We start from the raw sequence: 18,563 nt of genomic DNA on the forward strand, positions 1-18,563 counted from the left end.
AACGTCTTTCCTTCATATCCCTAGATAGACCCATCTCCATCATTCCTCATGCCTTCCGTAAGAGTGCAGGTGACACCCTCATTTACCTACCTCTTTAGAACTCAATGTCCCATTTTTATTTCTTGATATGTATCTCATTAGTGAGTATTGCAATCACCTGAATGATATTATCTGAATTATCTCATATTGGCTTAGTCAGTTCAGGTTTCTATATTGCAAAGTGTCGTGGACAGTATGACTTATAAACAACAAAAATTTACTTCTCCCATTTCTGAAGGATGGATATCTGAAATCAGGTGGCACTAGGCTGGTTCTGGGAGGTGCTCCTCTAGGCTACACACTGAAGTCTTGCTGTCCTCTCACAGGGTGGTAAGAGGTGTCGAGAGCTTTGAGGTCTCTATTATAAGGCCCTAACTCTAATCATGAAGGCTCCGTCCACTTGACTTCATTATCTTCCTAAAGACCTGCTTCTTAATACCATCACATTTGGGATTGAGATTTCAACATATGAATTTTGGGGGAGCACAAACATTTAGTTTATAGTTCATCTTACACAGGGAGTATATCTGGTAAAGGAGGAAAGAGTCAGATCCTGGGAGCAAGCAGGAGTTTGGACCCAGTCCTGTAGGTGTGGGAAGCTGTTGATTAGGTTGAAGAGTTTGTTTGTTTATTTTTAGGTTTTTGTTATGGGGCATACATACTTGACAGAGAAAGAGTCAGAAAGGGAAAATAAAAAATCAGACCCTCCCTCTACCAGGGAGGATGACCATGCTGTAATCCCTTCTCCTCCATTCTCTTCTCAGGATTTTGGGCATAAGCACACATATGTCTGGCATGATTTTCAAGCCACTGGGTCCAGGACCTGAACCATGGTCAGCCATCTGGGAATCCAGCACCTTAACCACCATGCCACCTGCTGGCTCTGGGGCTGAAGGATTTTTCATGGTGGAATAGCAAAGTCAAATATGCATTTTATAATAGAAAGACCCTTGTGCTTTCTGTGTGTGGCAAGGATTGAAGAGGATGGATCAAAGACACAGACATTAAATAGTCTAATGATATAATAAAGAATGGGACTCTGAACTAGAGCAATGTCAGTATGTATGGTATGTCAAGGACTGTATTCCCCGAGACATGGCACCTGGATAGGAGGTAGAGGGAAGGGCTTAGGAGGGCTTATTGGCCTGCATGGGCATTCAGGTTTGGGTGGCCTTTATTTGCTGTTAGCCGTCATGCGGGAGGTAGTCCTTAGTCTGCATATAGAAAGTGAACAGCCTGGAAAGCCACAGGCAAGTCAACTGCATGTAAAGGGTGAAGTAGGTTCTGATGGCATCATCAGGAACAGAACTCAGAAACAGATGTCTGAAGCTCCACGATGTCCAGGGAAGTGGGAAGGGGGGGAGGCTTACCATACACATGGCCTCCCTCAGTATGATCAGGCTATGGTTTTCATTTTCACCAAACTGCAGTTACTAGAGAAGAGATCCCCCAGCATCCTGATCTCAGCTGAATCACTCAAAGAAAAACAAAACAAAACAAAACAAAGCCACATCAAAAGACATCAAGGCACCCAGAGAGCTGATGCTTGCAGTTGATGTTTGGTCCACTCTCTGGTCCACGGCTGAATGGACATAACCAGGCCTAAATGGAGACCTGGGTTCTGGATGCTTCAGCCTGTCATTTGCAAACCAACACTAAAGAATTCCAGGTATCTATCTTAGGTCATTCCAGGGGAGAGCTATTTCACTAGGTGCCACACTGGAAGGCAGTGATCACTGAAGTGCTACTTCCTCAGGGAGGAAGGCACTTTTTCTTAGAGATCTTCACATGCTTGTGCTCAGGATGGAGCTGTGAGTTGTAGACAGTCTGGTAAAATGTTCTTCTTAGTTCTCAAGATATTTTTTTAAGTGTTTTCACACATTAATACCATTTTCAGGCTTTTTCCCCAGGTCTTTGATTGCCTGAAAGCTGATGTAGTTGTAAGCACTTCCCCGGGTTCTCAGTGAGAAATGTTACATTAAAGTAATTACAGCCACGATGATTCATATTGTCCTGGTATGGCAAATCCAGAGCTACAGAAAACTCCCCACATAGAACCTTGAATTAATCTCTTTCCTCTGAACATGGCATCTCTCCTAGGCCTGGTGGCTACCTTGGGACCTCCTCCCTGCAACTGCCTTCATGGTGGTTCACACACTGGGGCCTTCCCAGCTGCCCAGAAGACTAAGGCCCGTCTTCTTTCTGTGCCTGACATCCAGGCCCAGAGATCTAACTGTTAACTACATTTTACCACCTGATTTTATATGGAAACCTCAAACCTCATATGTCTCAGTGGGGAATTAGTCATGTTTCCTTTCATCCCTGTGCCTCTCCATCCAAACTACAGCATTCAAACATCAGATGGGAGGCATCTGTAACAGATTTCTAGAAGACGGGATGCTAAGCTTAAAGAATAAATACGTGGTAGACAGGTCGTGCAATTGGGCCTGGGAGTAGGCCAGGAGCTTGGCTAGTGGCTTCTTCCTGAGTCTTGGGTAGGAGGTCAAGCTACATAGCTAGATCATCCAAGATCTCTTCCTACATGAAGAACTGACATACGACTAAAGTGTGCTAAAGCTGGGCTGTTATATATGCTCCCATATTTTATCCCTTTTCCTCTTCTCTTTCATCTCTATATTTTCATTTTGAAATGGAAGCTTATTATAAAAGTCTGAGAGCCAGCTAGATGTCACGGTGCTTAAGGTGGCTAGATCCCACATGGCCAATTGCACGGTTCAAGTCCTGGACCCAGCAGCCTGGGAAACACCAGGTGTGTGTGTGCGCGTACCCAAAATCCCAAGAGGAGAATGGAGAAGGTATTGTAGCATGACCATACCTCCTGGGAGGAGCTTTCTTTCTCTTTCTCATGAGTGCACATGCCCTATTGCAAATTTTAAAAATAATATTGAAAATTAAAGTCTTGAAGTCTTGACCATTAACAAACTTCAAAACTTTAAAAACAGTCTTTCTTATAAATAACCTGAAAATACAGATTTCTTGAAGCTGTACCAATGTCAGTGAGCAACTCTTATAGAACAAGAGACTCTCCTAGGAAGTACAGTAAGTTTGTGTATATTTATGAGAGACAGAAATACAAAGTAAGTTTTGAAGATGGGGGGATAGTAAGATGATTTTCTTTTCTTTCTTTTTTTTTTTTCTTTGGAGAGGTTTTCGCTATAGGGCGCATGTGCTCACCAGACAGACAGAGAGAGACAGAGAGACAGAAAGTGAGAAATCACCCCCCAGGGGGAATGGCCGGGCCGCAATCCCTTCTCCTCCATTCTCCTCTCAGGATCTTGGGCACGCACGCACACGCGCCCGGCGTGAGTTTTAAGCCACCGGGTCTGGGACGCAAACCGCGGTCGACTACATGGGAGTCCAGCGACATAGCCATTACGCTAACTGCTGGTCCCAGTAAGATGATTTTCAAAGGTAATATTTTTAATTAACAATTTCTCTTTCTTCCAGCACTTTGTTTTTGGGCTATAAGGTATGGGAATTCAGAGTAAGTGAGGCCAGCAGCAGCTATTGGAGCATTTATTTGTCTCTCAGTGAAGCCACTGAGGATAGTAACTCCTGCTATTTTAGGGGAGACAGTGTGTGCTTGGTGGAGGTGAATGGTAAAGATTTGTTTGGGACTGAGCATTGCTTTTTAAATGTGATGAAGTAACATGGTCAGTTTTCTAACCGTTGCATGTTCCCAAAGTGATTGTGTTCCATTGAATGGTGACAAATTTTCAGTTCCATCTAATCCATGCTTTGTCCCCCTGCATGAGAGGATAACATGTTCTTTGTATGTATATGTTATGAATCTGTGTGGTCTGTCTGGAACCCCAGTGCCAACTGGTTAGGAGATTGCGGTGCTTAATTAAAGGCGAAGGTAGAGGTTTTGTGTGTCTGGGTATGTGAATGGGTTTGGTTGGATATGTGTGCATCATTGTAGAACTGTGAGCTGTGTTCCTTATGAATACATTTGCAAGGTGTTTTGCAAGTGAGGACCCATTTCTTTTTAAAAATAGAATTGCTTTTTTAAGACAGAAATGCTGAGTAAGTAGAAGGATGGCTCTGAGTTTTAGAAGAAGCTTTCCAGAAATTGGTGCAAGGAACTCGCTAATGGTACTGAGAGATAGAAGGGGAGATGCACAGACCACGCTGTGTTTTGCATTTCAATCTCTGCGGATTCTCTCTCCCTGCCTATGCATATTTAAAATTCTTTTCAATATATAAATAGGATAATTCTCTCTCCTCATCCCCACCAGAGTTCATTTAGCAGGCACAAAAAGGATTGTACATCCAGGCCTGTCTTTTCCTGATTCCTGTTTTTGCTATTTATTGGTTTTTCCCATCTTCTTTCTTTCCCCCTTCCCTTGTTGCTCCCCTTAGATTAAACTGTGTTTCAGGATTGACCAGAGGGAGAAATACTATTCCTTCTAAATAAGGATTGAGCTTGGGGGAGGTGACATCTAGGCTTGCTCTGTCCTTGGCATCAACTCAGACCTGCCAAAATCCCACTTTGAATAGAAATCTCTGAACCTCAAACAATCTGAATTTTTGCTGTCTTTCTTTAGTGCAGTCCCTTCCAATTATTGATGATAATTGCCCCTTTGACCCCTGAATGAAACTCTGGCACTCTCCAGTGTACCAAAGACACAGGTCATGGATGGGAAGAATATTGGACAAGGAGATGAACTGGGCTCTTCGGAAAGGTGCCTAGGATGATAGCCAATCAAGCTCTTCTCTTCTTCCTGAAAGAAGCTCTAGGAATATTTGGTTGAGTCTAATGGTCCTGCTTCATATTGATAATATGAATAGTCCAATAATTTAGGAATCTGTTTGAGAATATCCTGAATCATAAAAATATTATATGTAATATCAAAAGTCTATTAAGCTTAAATAGTAAACGTGGAGCAGAGGATTTTGGCTGCTGACCTCTAGAATATGCACACTCTCCATTTTTGTTTTTGTTATAGTAGCTGTTTTTTTTTTTTTTTTCTGGACTTTGTTTATTTGTTTTGGGCACTATAGATACTGGTTCAGAGCATGGACGATTGAGCCTAACTTCATAGGATGAAATGCTAGCTTGCTCCATCCTAGCTGTGTAATCTTGAGCAAGTTACTTGACCTATGTGTGCCTCAGTTTTAATTTTTTCTTTTTAAATATTTATTGTAACTTATGATTTACATATAATCATACATATTTTTGTGGGGCACAGAATGGTCTTTAAAAGCATGAATATGATATGTAATAAACAAATTGAGGATTTAAACATACCAGCTACAACATTTAACATTATGTTGTGAACATTTGAAACCTGCTCCATTGGTTATTCTGCGGGTATGTTGTGAATTGTCTATGACACTCTTTACTGTGAGGCACAGTTCTAAAGAAGAACATACTGGTGAGAAGTCAGACAAGAGGGACCAGTACATTGCATAATGGTTATGTCACTGGACTCCCACATAGTCAGCTGTGGTTTGAATCCCAGGTCTGGCAGCTTAAAACTCACACCAGACATGTCTGCATGTGTGCCCAAAACGGAGAATGCAGCATGACCACCCCTCTGTGGGGGCTGGGGAGTGGGAAGGTGGGATGGGTGGTGATTTCTCACCTTCTGTCTCTCTGTTGCTTCAGTGAGTACATATGCCCTATAGCAAATGTCTCTCTCTTTAAAAAAAAATCAGGCAACAAACACTCTCATAAATTAATGAAGATAATCTTAACATAGGCAGTAAGAGAAGAATTTGGAATTTCCACATAGAGGACTGTGGGAGGTAAGAGTTTATAACATGAAAAAAATCTGTGGTTATCAATCATTGGTCCAATTAGAGATAGGTTAAATTGTACATAACAATAGCTCATTAGGAAGAAATAGTAAAAGAATACTTTTACTCACATACTGAGTTCTTGTAAGACCATAGTATTATACTATGCGTAAAGGAGTAAGTCCTTGGAAAAGCAAAGATAAAACAAAATTATAAAGATGTTTAAAAAGGAAGACATGTAAAACCAGTTATTTCGTGATTTATAGGCTTTACAAAGTTCTTGATTTTAGCCTTTTTTTGAATTCTTTACAAAAAAAGACTCAGCTGTAACATTTTGGATGTTTTCTCTGTTATCTAGTTTTATACAATGAGTAATGGCTATAATAAATATATAAATTGAAATCTGTGGAGACAATTATCTATTAAATAATTGCTGGATTTGTATTTAAACCAGCTTGTGTATAAAATTTTTGAATCCATTGGGTTGTTTGAAAAGTCAGGATGTATTTTTGCATAGAAAGAATATATCATGACCTTTCTGACAACCCAATACATTCAGTCCTGACTTTCAAAGTAATTAAAAATATATGGGAACTTACCTTGTTTTTTCCTAGTTGTTTTGTGTTCACTTTCTTCTATTTGTTTCTCTTTAGTCTTCCTGTTATGGTAGTCCCTTAAGTATTTGCTTAAGAGTTGATTTCATTTTGGTGAATTTTTTCAGCATTGTTTTTCTAGAAATGATTTTATTTCTCCTTCTCATTTGAAGGAGAAATTTGCTAGATATGGTACTCTTGGCTAAAATTGCTTTTCTTTCAGAGTTTTAAATATGTCTTCCCACTTTTCTCATGCCTACATTGTTTCAGCTGAGAGATCCAATATTAGTCTAATGGGGTAACCTGTAAGTAACTTGTTTCTCTCTTGCCAGTTTTAGAATTTTGTCTTCATATTTTTTTTTTTTACCCATATGGCTATGATATCCTTGTAGAGAATCTTCCTCTGTTAAATTTATTTGGTGTCCTTTGTATCTCCTGGATTTCAGTGTCCGCAATGCCTGTCTAAATTTAGAAAGTTTTCAGCTAACATATTATGAAAGATGTTTTCTCTGCCTTTACCTGTCTCTTCACCAAATGGATTACCTATTATGTGACTATTTGACATTAAATGGTGTTTAGAATTTCTTGTTTATTACCTTCATTTTTAATGCTTATTCTTCTTTTCAGTTGCTTGGACTGAATCAGAGATCTTTTTTTTTTAAGGTCAGAGTTTCTTTCTTTTGCATGGTCTAATCTGCTACTGATACTTTTGAGGGAGATTTTGATTTCTTGCAATATATTCTTTATCTCCAAAAGTTCTGTTTGATTCTTTTTTAGTGTGTCTATCCTTCTGGAGTTCTCCTTTATGTCATGGAAGGATTTTCTCATCTCCTGCATTTGGTTCTGTTTTCTCTTGTATTTTGTTGAGCATTGTTACAACTAATATTCTGAATTCTTTTGCTGATATTTCTTTGAGCTCTTTTATTTTACCCATTGTTGGTGAGGAGTTATGATAATTACAGGTGAGGTATTTACTGATTTTCTCCTTTTTCTTAGAGCTTTATTTTGATTCTTATCTGTTGGTTGCTCACTGCTTCCTACTTCTTTGGAGTATGTTTCTGTTACTGTGTGCTCCTGTACTTCTTTAGGATATGGGTAAGCTCTATTCCAAGTTCCCTCCTCTGCTGTGGGTGGATATGTGGAATTCACTGTAGGAGTTTAGGGCTTAGGTACTCAGAGGGGAGTTTCTCTCCTTTTACTGCTAAGGGAGTTATGAGGAATGAATTCCTCCAGAGTCTCTTATTCTCAGGTGTTCAGTTCTTGTATACTCAAACCTAACTGCTCCCCATATAAATGGAGGTCGTACTGACAGGTAGAATGTAAGGTGGTAGACTATTTCAGTGGTGTACAAGCACACTGCATGGGCTGGAAAGCCTCTCCTCCCCAAAACCAGGCTGGACAGGAATCCCTGTTGATAAGCTCAAACTAATTGGCTTGACTTGGGCCTGACTGTTGGTCCTGGATAGGTGAGGGGCAGAATGACTTTAGCAAACATGGAGCAGCAGCTCCTACCATCTTTTTATGGGATTACAAGATCTCCCTCTTGCTCCTTTGTTTTCTGGAATTACAGAAACCAGTATTGGTTCTTGAAGGCCAGAGAACCTGTCCTCCCCCACAACAGGCTGGGCAGGGCTACCAGCTGATGAGTTAAAAGTCAAGTGGCTTGGCTTGGGCCTGCCTGTTGGTCCTTCAATCTCTGGGACTGCAGGGTCTCCCTGTTGTTCCTTCTTTCTCTCATGCCTCAGTTGTATGTGTAAAATATGGACAATAGTAGGGTTACAAGGATTAAATCAGTAAATATGCCAATAGCTCTTAGAACTGTGGCTGAAAGCTTAAGCACTGTTTAAGTGTTAGTTCCTCTCATGGTAAGTCACCATTGCTGTTACAGTTGACATCTGGAAGGTGTGCTGAATAGCATGTCCTGCATGAAAATATGATAGTGGCTCTTGTGTTTGCAACTAGTATCTATTAATTAAGAAACCGTCATTTGTGCTCTGTAATTATATTTATTAAACCCTAACTCCTATCATAACAATAATTAGTTCTTGCTAATTAAATTTATCAAATTCCCCCAGGATTCATATCTTAGGTAAATATTTAGTAGCCCTACACTAATTATTTTAATCAACATGGAGTGTATTTCAAATGACTACAAATAGTTCTAACTAATTAGATTGAGTACAAAATAATATCTTATGTAATAAATTTGCAGGTGCTAAAAAGAGTGGGAATGAGCCACAGGATAATGTCTCAGCAACCTAACCACCTGACTTAGCTAGCAATTACAGCATTTTCAAAGCCCAGGCAACATACTAGGGGAAAGAGCCTGAGAAGGTTTATTGTTTCTGTCCTGATTTGTGTTCTACTGCCAATGTTTTGAACATGGAGCAAGCACTGTGCGTGATTCAAAAACATGCCATATGATTTGAAATTGGACCCATCGACACTAGTAATTAAAGCCAAAGCAAGAAGCCCATAGCAGCAGCAGCAGCAGCAGCAGCAGCAGGATGAGTCCCTGTTTGTTTCAAAGAGACTGAAGGAAGAAAGAAAGAAAGACTCTGACGTTCATCCTTCTGCAAGCTTGGTCTTCTCATCTTCACACCACACTCTGCCCCTTCTACTTCATGCTGGGAAGTCCTCTTACCCCCTGCTTCTAGCCCCTTTATACAAAGAAAATTTATCTTTGTATAAATCAAAATTACAGCTGGTTGATTGGCATCCTGTTGCTAGGAAACTGTAAAATGAATGTATCAAATTTCATAATAAAAACATCTCTGATCCTTCCCTACAAAGATGTGGACATTGTCCTGTGGCTTCCTCCAGGACTCTGACCAGCACTAAATGTCCACTTTTCTTTTGGGTATGTTTACTTCTGGCTCTAGCTAATAGTGGTCAATCTCTGGCCCCACACAGGGCTCTCTGTGGTCTGAACTGGGTTCTGTCCACGGCTAGGTTTGGGAGAGTGGCTATCTGTGGTTGAAGTAGGGGTCTCACACATGACCCACATTGGGACGATTCAATTTACATCTGAATTTCAATACTCAATCTGGGGTTGGAATTTTGATTTAGGTGATTGTTAAGTTCCATTAAGGAGAGAAAAGGAGAAAATAACTATCGAAATATAGCCATGCATTGCTAAATAACAGGGAAATGTTGTGAGGAAGGTGTCGTTATCTTGTGCAACCATTATAGTGTGTACTTTCACAAACCCAGAGGGTATTGTCTATGACCCACCTAATTTTCATTAGATTCTATTGGACCTCCCTCATTGACCAAAACATCATTATGAGCTACATGAATGTATTGGCAGTTGGATTACAGTGTAATAAAAATGTTCCTCCTTAAGAATAAAAACAATGAGTTCAAGTATCAAACAATCCATCTACAGAAATTCAAACTTTTTTTTAGCCCTTTTTTGTACTGACAAGTGAATTAATCATAAACTAGCAGCCAGCAGTGGATGCCCAGGCATGGTGTCCGAGATCACCCCAGGCTATTCTGACCTTCCATTTTCATAAACTGACAGCTAAGGAGGGAGCTGCTTCCTTGCAGCCCATTGTATTTTATTTTTGTGGAGGAAGTGCTTGGGGGTGGGCATGGGAGAGATCATGGGAAAGGTATTTGACAGCAGAGCTGCACTTCCATCTCTTGGAGAGGAGTGCACCCACATGAGAGTTACAGAGAGTGTACGTGCTTTCTCTCCTTCTCTCATTAAGCTGTCATCCTCTTTCAGTGAGGATCTGTCTCTTGGCTTTGAGTATCACTTCCTCCTTTCCTGGCTCTCCTTGGAGTATTGTGATCTCATGTAGCCACCTTTATGATAGATGAATCATTCCTATGGCAACCGCAGTCATCATGAACCCTCTCAGTGAGCTGGCAGGAGAAAACAGCTTTCAAGAAAACAGAGATCCTAGGGGGCTGCAGAGCAGTAGGGAACCGTGAGAATATTGAACTACTGATGGGGATAGGATCAGATCATGTGGAACTAGGAAGGAGGAGATGACTGAGGCTCAGAAAAGGGTTTTGTTCAATATAATGCAGAGCTAGACTTCAGAACTCCCCTTGTGTTTTTAACCACGACCCGTGTGAGTAAATGAATGAACACAAATTCGCCATGCGTCAACTGAAGGTAAATAGGCCATATAATAGAATCTTGATGTGTTCTGCATTTGAACCCATTGGCCTGATGATTATATTTTGTATGGAGAGTTTAAAGCTTCAGAACCAAGACTACATCTGGGCTTAAGATAAGTTGCCTCTGAAAATCTCATTCTCTTCTCTCCCATTGTTTTATCCAAGAATGTGCTCACTAGTAGTGGAGGTAGAAATGAGGCCTCCAACCTACAGAGGCAGCTCCACAGATAGAGATGAGAAAGCCTCTTGGAGGTGGGTCCCTGTGTGAGGGAACTGAGCAACATAACAGTGTCCTTGCTGTGTTTAGTAAAAAATGTGTACTTTAGGTAATTGAGCCTTATAGATGGTGTTTAGCATTCATTTTAATGGAGAGAAGATCTTTCTGAATGAAGCTGAGATCAAGTAATATGTGCAGGACTTTTTTTCTTATAGCCATAAGGTTATCCATTCACCTGTGCTTCCCTGTTAGTTGTGAAGAGTCACCATTGATAGCTCTGAGCATGAAGCATGTTCCCTATCCTGCCTCTGTCCATATATGTCCAGGGAATCCTTTTTGTAAAGGATGAAATGCCTTAGTTGATGCTTTGAACAATTTTTATCCCAGATTGTGACTGAAGAATAGGAAGAAAGCTTGCATCTTCTGAAAGAATCCACTACAAAAGAGTATGATGTGCATGGAAGGGAGGCATTGCAGCTGTTTCATTTCTGGGCCTTCCCAGGAGTCTCCTGAGATGGCACCCCACAGCCTGCCAATTATTCTTTTCCCTTTAATGGGTTAGCCAATAGAGATCCAAAGCCGTGGCAAATGGGCAGAGAACCGTAATATCTGAGCACATCACTCCTCAAACTGAGAAAAGTGGAGTTTCAATAGTCATTTTTCTTTCTTTCCTTTTTCTGGGGGAGAGATTTTTGCTATAGGGTGCCTGTGCTCACCAGGAAGAGAGAGACAGAGAGACAGAAAGAGAGAAATCACCCCCTCTCCACGGGGGGACAGCCATGCCGCAATCCCTTCTCCTCCTTTCTCCTCTCAGAATCTTGGGCACGCACACACACGCACCTCTGGCGTGAGTTTAAGCCACCAGGTCTGGGACTCAAACCTCAATGGACTACATGGGAGTTCAGTGACAGAGCCATTACACTAACTGCTGGTCCCTCAATAGTCACTTTTTAATCCGTTGTCATATGGCTTCTGTCCTGCTAATGGAGCCCTGTTTTTCTACATCACTCCAACAGATATTGTTTTAGTCCTGAACTTCCACAGAATTTAGCACAAATGGCCATGTAAATCTTTATTCTCTTCTTTTGTACGTTTTCCCTTCCTATTGGCTGTATCTTCCTTTTGTTGAGTTTTCCCACTGTTTTACTCTAAACCTTTTCTCCTATATTTATATCTTTCAAAGAATTCAGTGATCGCCTGTGCCTACAATGTCCACCATGGTAACCACTATCCAAATGTGTCTATTGAGCACTTGGAATGCGAATATCTGAATAAAGACGTGCTATAAATAGAAAACACAACAGATTTTGAAGACATCATAAATAAATGACAACAAAATGAATTTAATGATATAATTAATACATTTATATTGATTATATGTTAAAACGAAACTATTTTAATAATTTTTTTAAGAGAGATTTTGCAATAGGGTGCATGCGTTTGCCATTGAGACAGAGAGAGAAAGTGAGAAATCACTCCCCAGGGGGAATGGCCATGATATTATTTATTCTCCTCCACTCTCCTCTCAGAATGTTGGGTACATGTATGTGTACCCAACATTCATTTTAAGCCATCAGGTCTGGAACTTGAACTGAGGTCAGCCATATGGGAGTCTAGTGCCTTAACCACTAGGCCACCTGCTGGCCCCAATAATACATATTATTAAAATTAGTTCCACATGTTTCTATTAGACAATATTGATCTGTGCAATAAATATACCCAGACTTATCCCTAGCTCAGACCTTTCCTTTGAACTCCAGACAATATCTAATTGCCAACTTAACCTTTCAGTTAGGCTGACAGGCACTCAAATTCAACACGTCAAAGTAAAATGTGAGACGTTTTCCCCTAAATCCAATTCTATTGTAGTGGCTGAGCCCATTATTTTTATTTCCCTTTTCTGTTCTGCAGAGAGGTTTCTATTTCCAGAATTAAAGAAATGTGGATTACCTGGATGGGAAGGCTAAGTACATAAATACTAATTCTATGCTTGACCCTTCTTTGCAACATAGTGCTTTTATGTGAACATCTGTAAAGATGTTCATTTCCTATAAGGCAGCTTTCTACATTTTTGGACAACTCGTTTCTTAGAAAGTTTCCCAACAGAACTTAAATTTGACTTTCCAGAATTTATATTTTAATTCTTTTTTAAAACAAGTTTATTTATTTAAAGAGAGAAGTGGAAAAGAGAGAGAAATTCACTCCAGGCAGGATCTCACTGTGAGCCTCACCTCTGCCCCCCAGACAGCTAGAATCACAGATACATGAGCACACCCAACATATTCAGGACTATTCAGAATCCAAACTGGGCCTTATATGTACTTCCAGTATCATGCCCTGGTCCCCTACTACCTCCACTGTCACGGCTAAACTGTCTTCATATTTTCATTGTGTCTCCTGAAGCCATACAAAACAAATTTAATTCTTTGTCTCCTTGTAAGGATCGTTTGATCTCTTGGCTGCATTGATTTTTTTCTTTCTAAATTAAATCTTTTGTTCCATTGACATGATTTCTCATCTTCTCATTCATTTTTGTCTATTATGTTTGGACATAATATAGATTGCCTATTAAAAATGTAGTTCTTTGGGGAACCAGCAGTTGGCGTAATGGCTGTGTCGCTGGACTCCCATGTAATAGACTGTGGTTCGGGTCCTGGACCTGGCGGCTTAAACTCGTGTCGGGCGTGTGTGAGTGCGTGCCCAGGGTCCCAAGGGAAGAATGGAGGAGAGGGGATTGGGGCATGGCCATCCTCCCGGGGGTGTGTGTGTGTGTGTGTGTGATTTCTCACTTTCTGTCTCTCCGTCTCTCTCTGTCTTTCTGGCAAGTGGACGTGCCCTATAGCAAAAATCTCTCCAAAAAAAATGTAGTTCTTTGGGATGAACTGACGGTGTAATGGTTACATCACTGGACTCCCACGTGGCTGACCATAGTTTGAGTTCCGGACTCGGCAGCTTGAAATTCATGCTGGGCATGTGTGTGGATGCCCAAAATCCCAAAAAGAGGATGGTGGAGAAGGGATTGTGGCATGGCCATACATTTGGGGATTATTTCTCACTTTCTGTCTCTCTGTTTCTCTCTGTCTCTCTGGTGAATGTACATGCTCTATAGCAAAAACAAAACCCAAACCAAAAGATTCTCTAAAAAAAAAAAGTATGAAGTTGTCCAATGACCCACCAATTTCCCCAATCACAAACAAGTAAGAGACTCTTATCTTGGCTGCCTTAAATTCTGTGCCTCTGCTGATATAACTTGGGTGTGTACCCATTTATTTGGGAGCCAAATCAAACATTGCCATTGGTTTGTATGGAACCCATTTTTATGCAAATCTGCTACAGTTCTCCCCTGTTAACTATGGCTGATATGTTCCAAGACTCCCAGTGGATGCCTGAAACTGCAGAGAGCACCACATCCCACATATACTACCTATACATATGTACCTATGACAATATGCTATTTATACATTAAGCACAGTAAAAGATCAACAATAATAACGAAAAATAAAATAGAACAATTATAACAATATCCTATAATAGAATTTATGTGACCATGGTCTCTTTCTACAAATATGATTCTATTATATTTACTCTTCTTGTCAGGTTGTGAGATAATAACATGCCTACGTGAGGAGACAAAGTAAGGTGACTAACACAGGCATCATGGTGGAGCATGAGTTACGATAGACCATCTACAATAACAATGTCAGAGGGAAGGGTACTTGCTCTGGATGTTTCTGGATAATTGAGCCATGATGAGCCATGATGGCATTCTGGACAATGGTTGTCTGGCCATGAAGAGCTGAAATTGAGGGTCAAGAGCAGATAAGAGGGGCATCTGGGAAATGTACATCTGGGATATGGTGTGAAATCGAGCCAAGTCTCACTGATCATCTGCTTGTTCATGTTTATATAGTGTAAATTTTATGGTTATAGTTGTAGCTTGGCCCATTGTACTAGCAAATCTATCTAGACACCACTGATTCTGACTCCTTCATTCACTGTAATTTGTTTTGTGTCATAAAACTGATTATATTCACTTTGTAAGCTAAATAATGTGACTGTATAAAAGAAAATGAAATTAAAATTATACACACACACACACACACACACATACACACAGATATCACAGATATAAATAAAATTTGCAATTCCACATTCAATCTAGAAAATTAGGTCCATCCCAATCTACATTAAAAAAATGACATCAAAACTTAGTTGCTAAACGTATACTTTCATACAAATCACCAGAATGTATCATTGAATGTATAAAGGGCAGAATGAAAGTAAGAACTCTGGTGTATACTAAAGACGTCTGTCCAAGTTATGTCAGCCCATAATTAGCCCCCCAAAGTTAAATGGCATGGTCATTTAACAAACTATAGGTCTAAATGACAGTAATGTCCTTGCTAAATTCTTTTTATTACCATTAAACATTTTTTCTGCTTCATTCTATCCATCTTCTTCTGGACTCCAATTACATTTCCATTGACCATTTAATATTATTGTACTGCTCTTGGATAGTTTGTTCTTTTTTCTTTGTCTCATTTGAAAAATATCTGTGTTTTAGTTTGGATAAGTTATATCAACTCTGAGATAATTCCAAGTGAATTGAATTATTCCTGTGCTGTTTTCACTTTTCTGATGAACCCATCGAAATAATTTATCTGACATGATTTTATTTGCAGCATTTCTACTTGAATTTTTCCTTATAGTTTCCATTTCTCTGCTGAATTCTGTATTTATTTATGCACAGTGTTGAACATTTCCATTAGACAAAGGGTTGGCAAATTTATTTTTATAAAAGGAAAGATGGCACATATTTTAGGCTATGTGAACGCTATGGTCTCATAACTATTCAGCTCTGTTATTTCAATGCAAAGGTGGACAAATAATCATAAATAAATGGTTGTTGTTGTGTTCAATACAACTGTATTGGCCTGTAGCCTATCGTTTGTTGATCCTACCTCTAAATCTTTTCCAATATTCATTGTAGTTATTTCCTTTTCTGATAGTCCTTATGATCTTTGAGTCTGATTATATTGACTACTTTATCTCTTGACAGTGGGTTATTTATTTATTTTACTTTTTTTGTCTCATAATTTTCAATTAAATGGCAGAAATGGCATGTGTATGTGTATGCATATGATAGCACAAGCATAGGCATGAGAGATACAGAGACAGAGACAGAGACAGAGAGAGAAAGCACACATCCTCAATGGATTTTATCACTTCAAAATCTCTTTTCCCAGACCTCCAGCTCCTTAGGACTTCAGGTGCCCGTGTGCCCATCTGGCATGTTTTTAGACAGTTCAGGGTTCTGCACTTGGGACTGGTCATGTGGCTGCCAGCACTGTGGTCCAATACACTACAGCCTATGCCACTGATTCTGGGCCAGAAATGATTTGTGGGAGATTATAAGAGACTGAAGTAAATATTATTTGTTAAAGGAAATGGGTATAGTTCTTTCTGTTATATAATTAATATAGAGAATTGAATTAATCTGGTAAACATTTCAGTTGGCGTCTTTTATTTTTTTGTAGTTGTTACTATGGTTACCAGTACTGTAACAAAGTCTTCAGCATCTTCTAGTGTTGAGCTACTCTTATCTAGTGCTTTGGATAGGGAGGGCTTTTTCTCAGCATTATGGCTCCACCCTTAGCTTCCAACAGTTTTATTAGGTAGGTATGCATCACAGAAGGAGTCTCTGTCCTCCTCTCATCCATTTCTGGTGGTAGACTGCTCTTTTTTGTTTCTCAGGGTTAGACTTACAGTATGGGTTACGGAGTGGGGTTCTTATGTAACAAAATGTACTTGAACTAACTCATAGCTTGGTATCTTTCTTATTTTATTTAAAACGCTATTATTTGATAAGATTTTTATTTATAGTTACCTCATTGCCCTAAATTATCAGATTAGTAACTTTAAGAGGGAATAATAGTGATTTTTATATGTGATATAATTTTAGGGTCAAAATGCTGGCTCCTAATAATCATTGTTTCTTAGGCCATATTAAATCATAATTGATTCAATAATTGATTCAAATTTTTTTGTTTTGTTTTAGGCTTTGCCATAGGGTGTGTGTGCTCACCAGAGATAGATAGATAGACAGACAATAAGAGGGAAAATTATCTCCAGGGGAGTGGTTATGACTCAGTTCCTTCTCCTCCATTTTCATCTTGGTATTTTGGGCTTGTTCGTACACATACTCAGAATGATTTTCAAGTTTCCAGGTCCAAGACTCTAACCATGGTTGGTCATGTGGGAGTCCAGACCCTTAACCACTTTGCCACCTCTTGGCCCCTGATTCAATAATATTTTATGGAATGTTGCTAGAGGTTTATGTAAAGGTATCTTTAGATACCAGAGTTAATCTTATTCTTTTTTAACCTGGAAAAATAATTGCTTTTCTGTAATTTTCCCTATCTTCCTCACATTCTCTAGAGTTTAATGTGTTTTATAGAATCACACATTTGAACTTCTTAGTCTCATCTCATAATTTGGCATAAGTCTCCTTGTTTTATTTATTTATTTATGTATTTATTTTCTTTAACTTTATTTATTTATTTATTTTAATTTGATCAGAGAGGGGCAGAGTGAGAGAGAGAGAGGGGAAACTGAGAAAGCAAGCTGCCAGGTCTGGGACTCGAACTACAGGTTGGCCAGGTGGGAGTCCAACGCCCTTAAGCACTATACCACCTGCCAGCCCCAAGCCTTCTCCATATTTTAATAGGTATACTCTCTACTACCTAAAGATTATTGAAATTTACAGTAGTACTATAAGCAACTACATTTTAAAAATTCATTTAACAAATGTTTGTTTAGTGCCTAATATGTACCAAGTTTTAGGTTGGATGCTTGAGAAATAAGCTTGAGTAAAATTTAGTTCCTGTCTGTCTTCAAGAAACTCCCACTCTAGACATGAAACAAATATTTTGGCAGTAATATATGATAAAATAAATAATAGGGGAATAACTGGTAAATTATGATGAGTGGGAAAGGAGATCTAAAATTTCAGAGTTGGTGGTAGTCTTTTTATTATTTTAAAACATTTATTTGTCATTATTATTGAATTCATTATTATTGAATTCTCTCTCATGTGCTCATGAGAGAGAAAAATTAAGAAAGCAAATCAGCAGGTCCAAGACTCCAACTATGGTCAGCCATTTGTGAGTCTAGAACCTTAACCACCATGCCACCTGCTGGCCCTGGTGATAGTCTTTGGAGATTAGCATTTAGCTTGACATGAGATGAGAAAGGATATTCCGGACAACAGGAAAACGTGTGCAGAGCAGTGGAGGTTGAAAGTACCCGTGTGTCTTCATTTGCATAAGCCCAGCAGTGGAGGAACATAGTGGCATGCTTTGGTAGGAGATAAGTCTGGAGAGTGTACTGGGGACAGGCAGTGAATATCACGCTTGCACATTTAGGAATCTGGACTTTATCCTGTGGGTGATTAGGATTAATGAAAAGATTTTAAATAGAGGTTACATAGGGTCAGATTTACATTTTAGTAGTACACATCAGCTGAGTGAGTATAATGAGTGCAGGGGTGTTGTTTCAGCTCATCAGGCACAGTGCCTAGAGTCCCTGCTCTTTACAGGAACCCACAAATTGAGACATGGGGGAGGAGATATATTGGATTCAAAACTGAAAAACTGTGAGGGTCAGAAGATGGCGTAGTGGTTATGTCACTGGACACCCAGATAGCCAACTGTGGTTTGAATCCTGGACCTGGTAGCTTGAAACATGCTGGATATCATGTGCATGTGTGCCCAAGATACCAGGAATAGAATAGAGGAAAAAGATTTATGGTGTGGCCA

General features: G+C 39.6%; 1 long non-coding RNA gene across 4 annotated transcripts in view; it reads left to right on the forward strand.

Annotated features, from left to right (window-relative positions):
- The window catches only part of LOC114005928 (uncharacterized), a 191,636-nt gene that overhangs the window by 25,728 nt on the left and 147,345 nt on the right, over nt 1-18,563 (forward strand). The window contains exon 1 of one of the 4 annotated variants that reach the window (XR_003547719.1): nt 10,256-10,524. The exons of the other annotated variants lie outside the window; for them this stretch is intronic. This is a non-coding gene — a long non-coding RNA (uncharacterized LOC114005928). Of the gene's footprint in view, nt 1-10,255; nt 10,525-18,563 lie in introns of those variants that run through there. 4 annotated transcript variants of the gene reach the window in all.

This window comes from Tupaia chinensis, unplaced genomic scaffold, assembly GCF_000334495.1.
Source record: "Tupaia chinensis unplaced genomic scaffold, TupChi_1.0 Scaffold144952_1, whole genome shotgun sequence".
NCBI classification, from domain to species: Eukaryota; Metazoa; Chordata; class Mammalia; order Scandentia; family Tupaiidae; genus Tupaia; species Tupaia belangeri.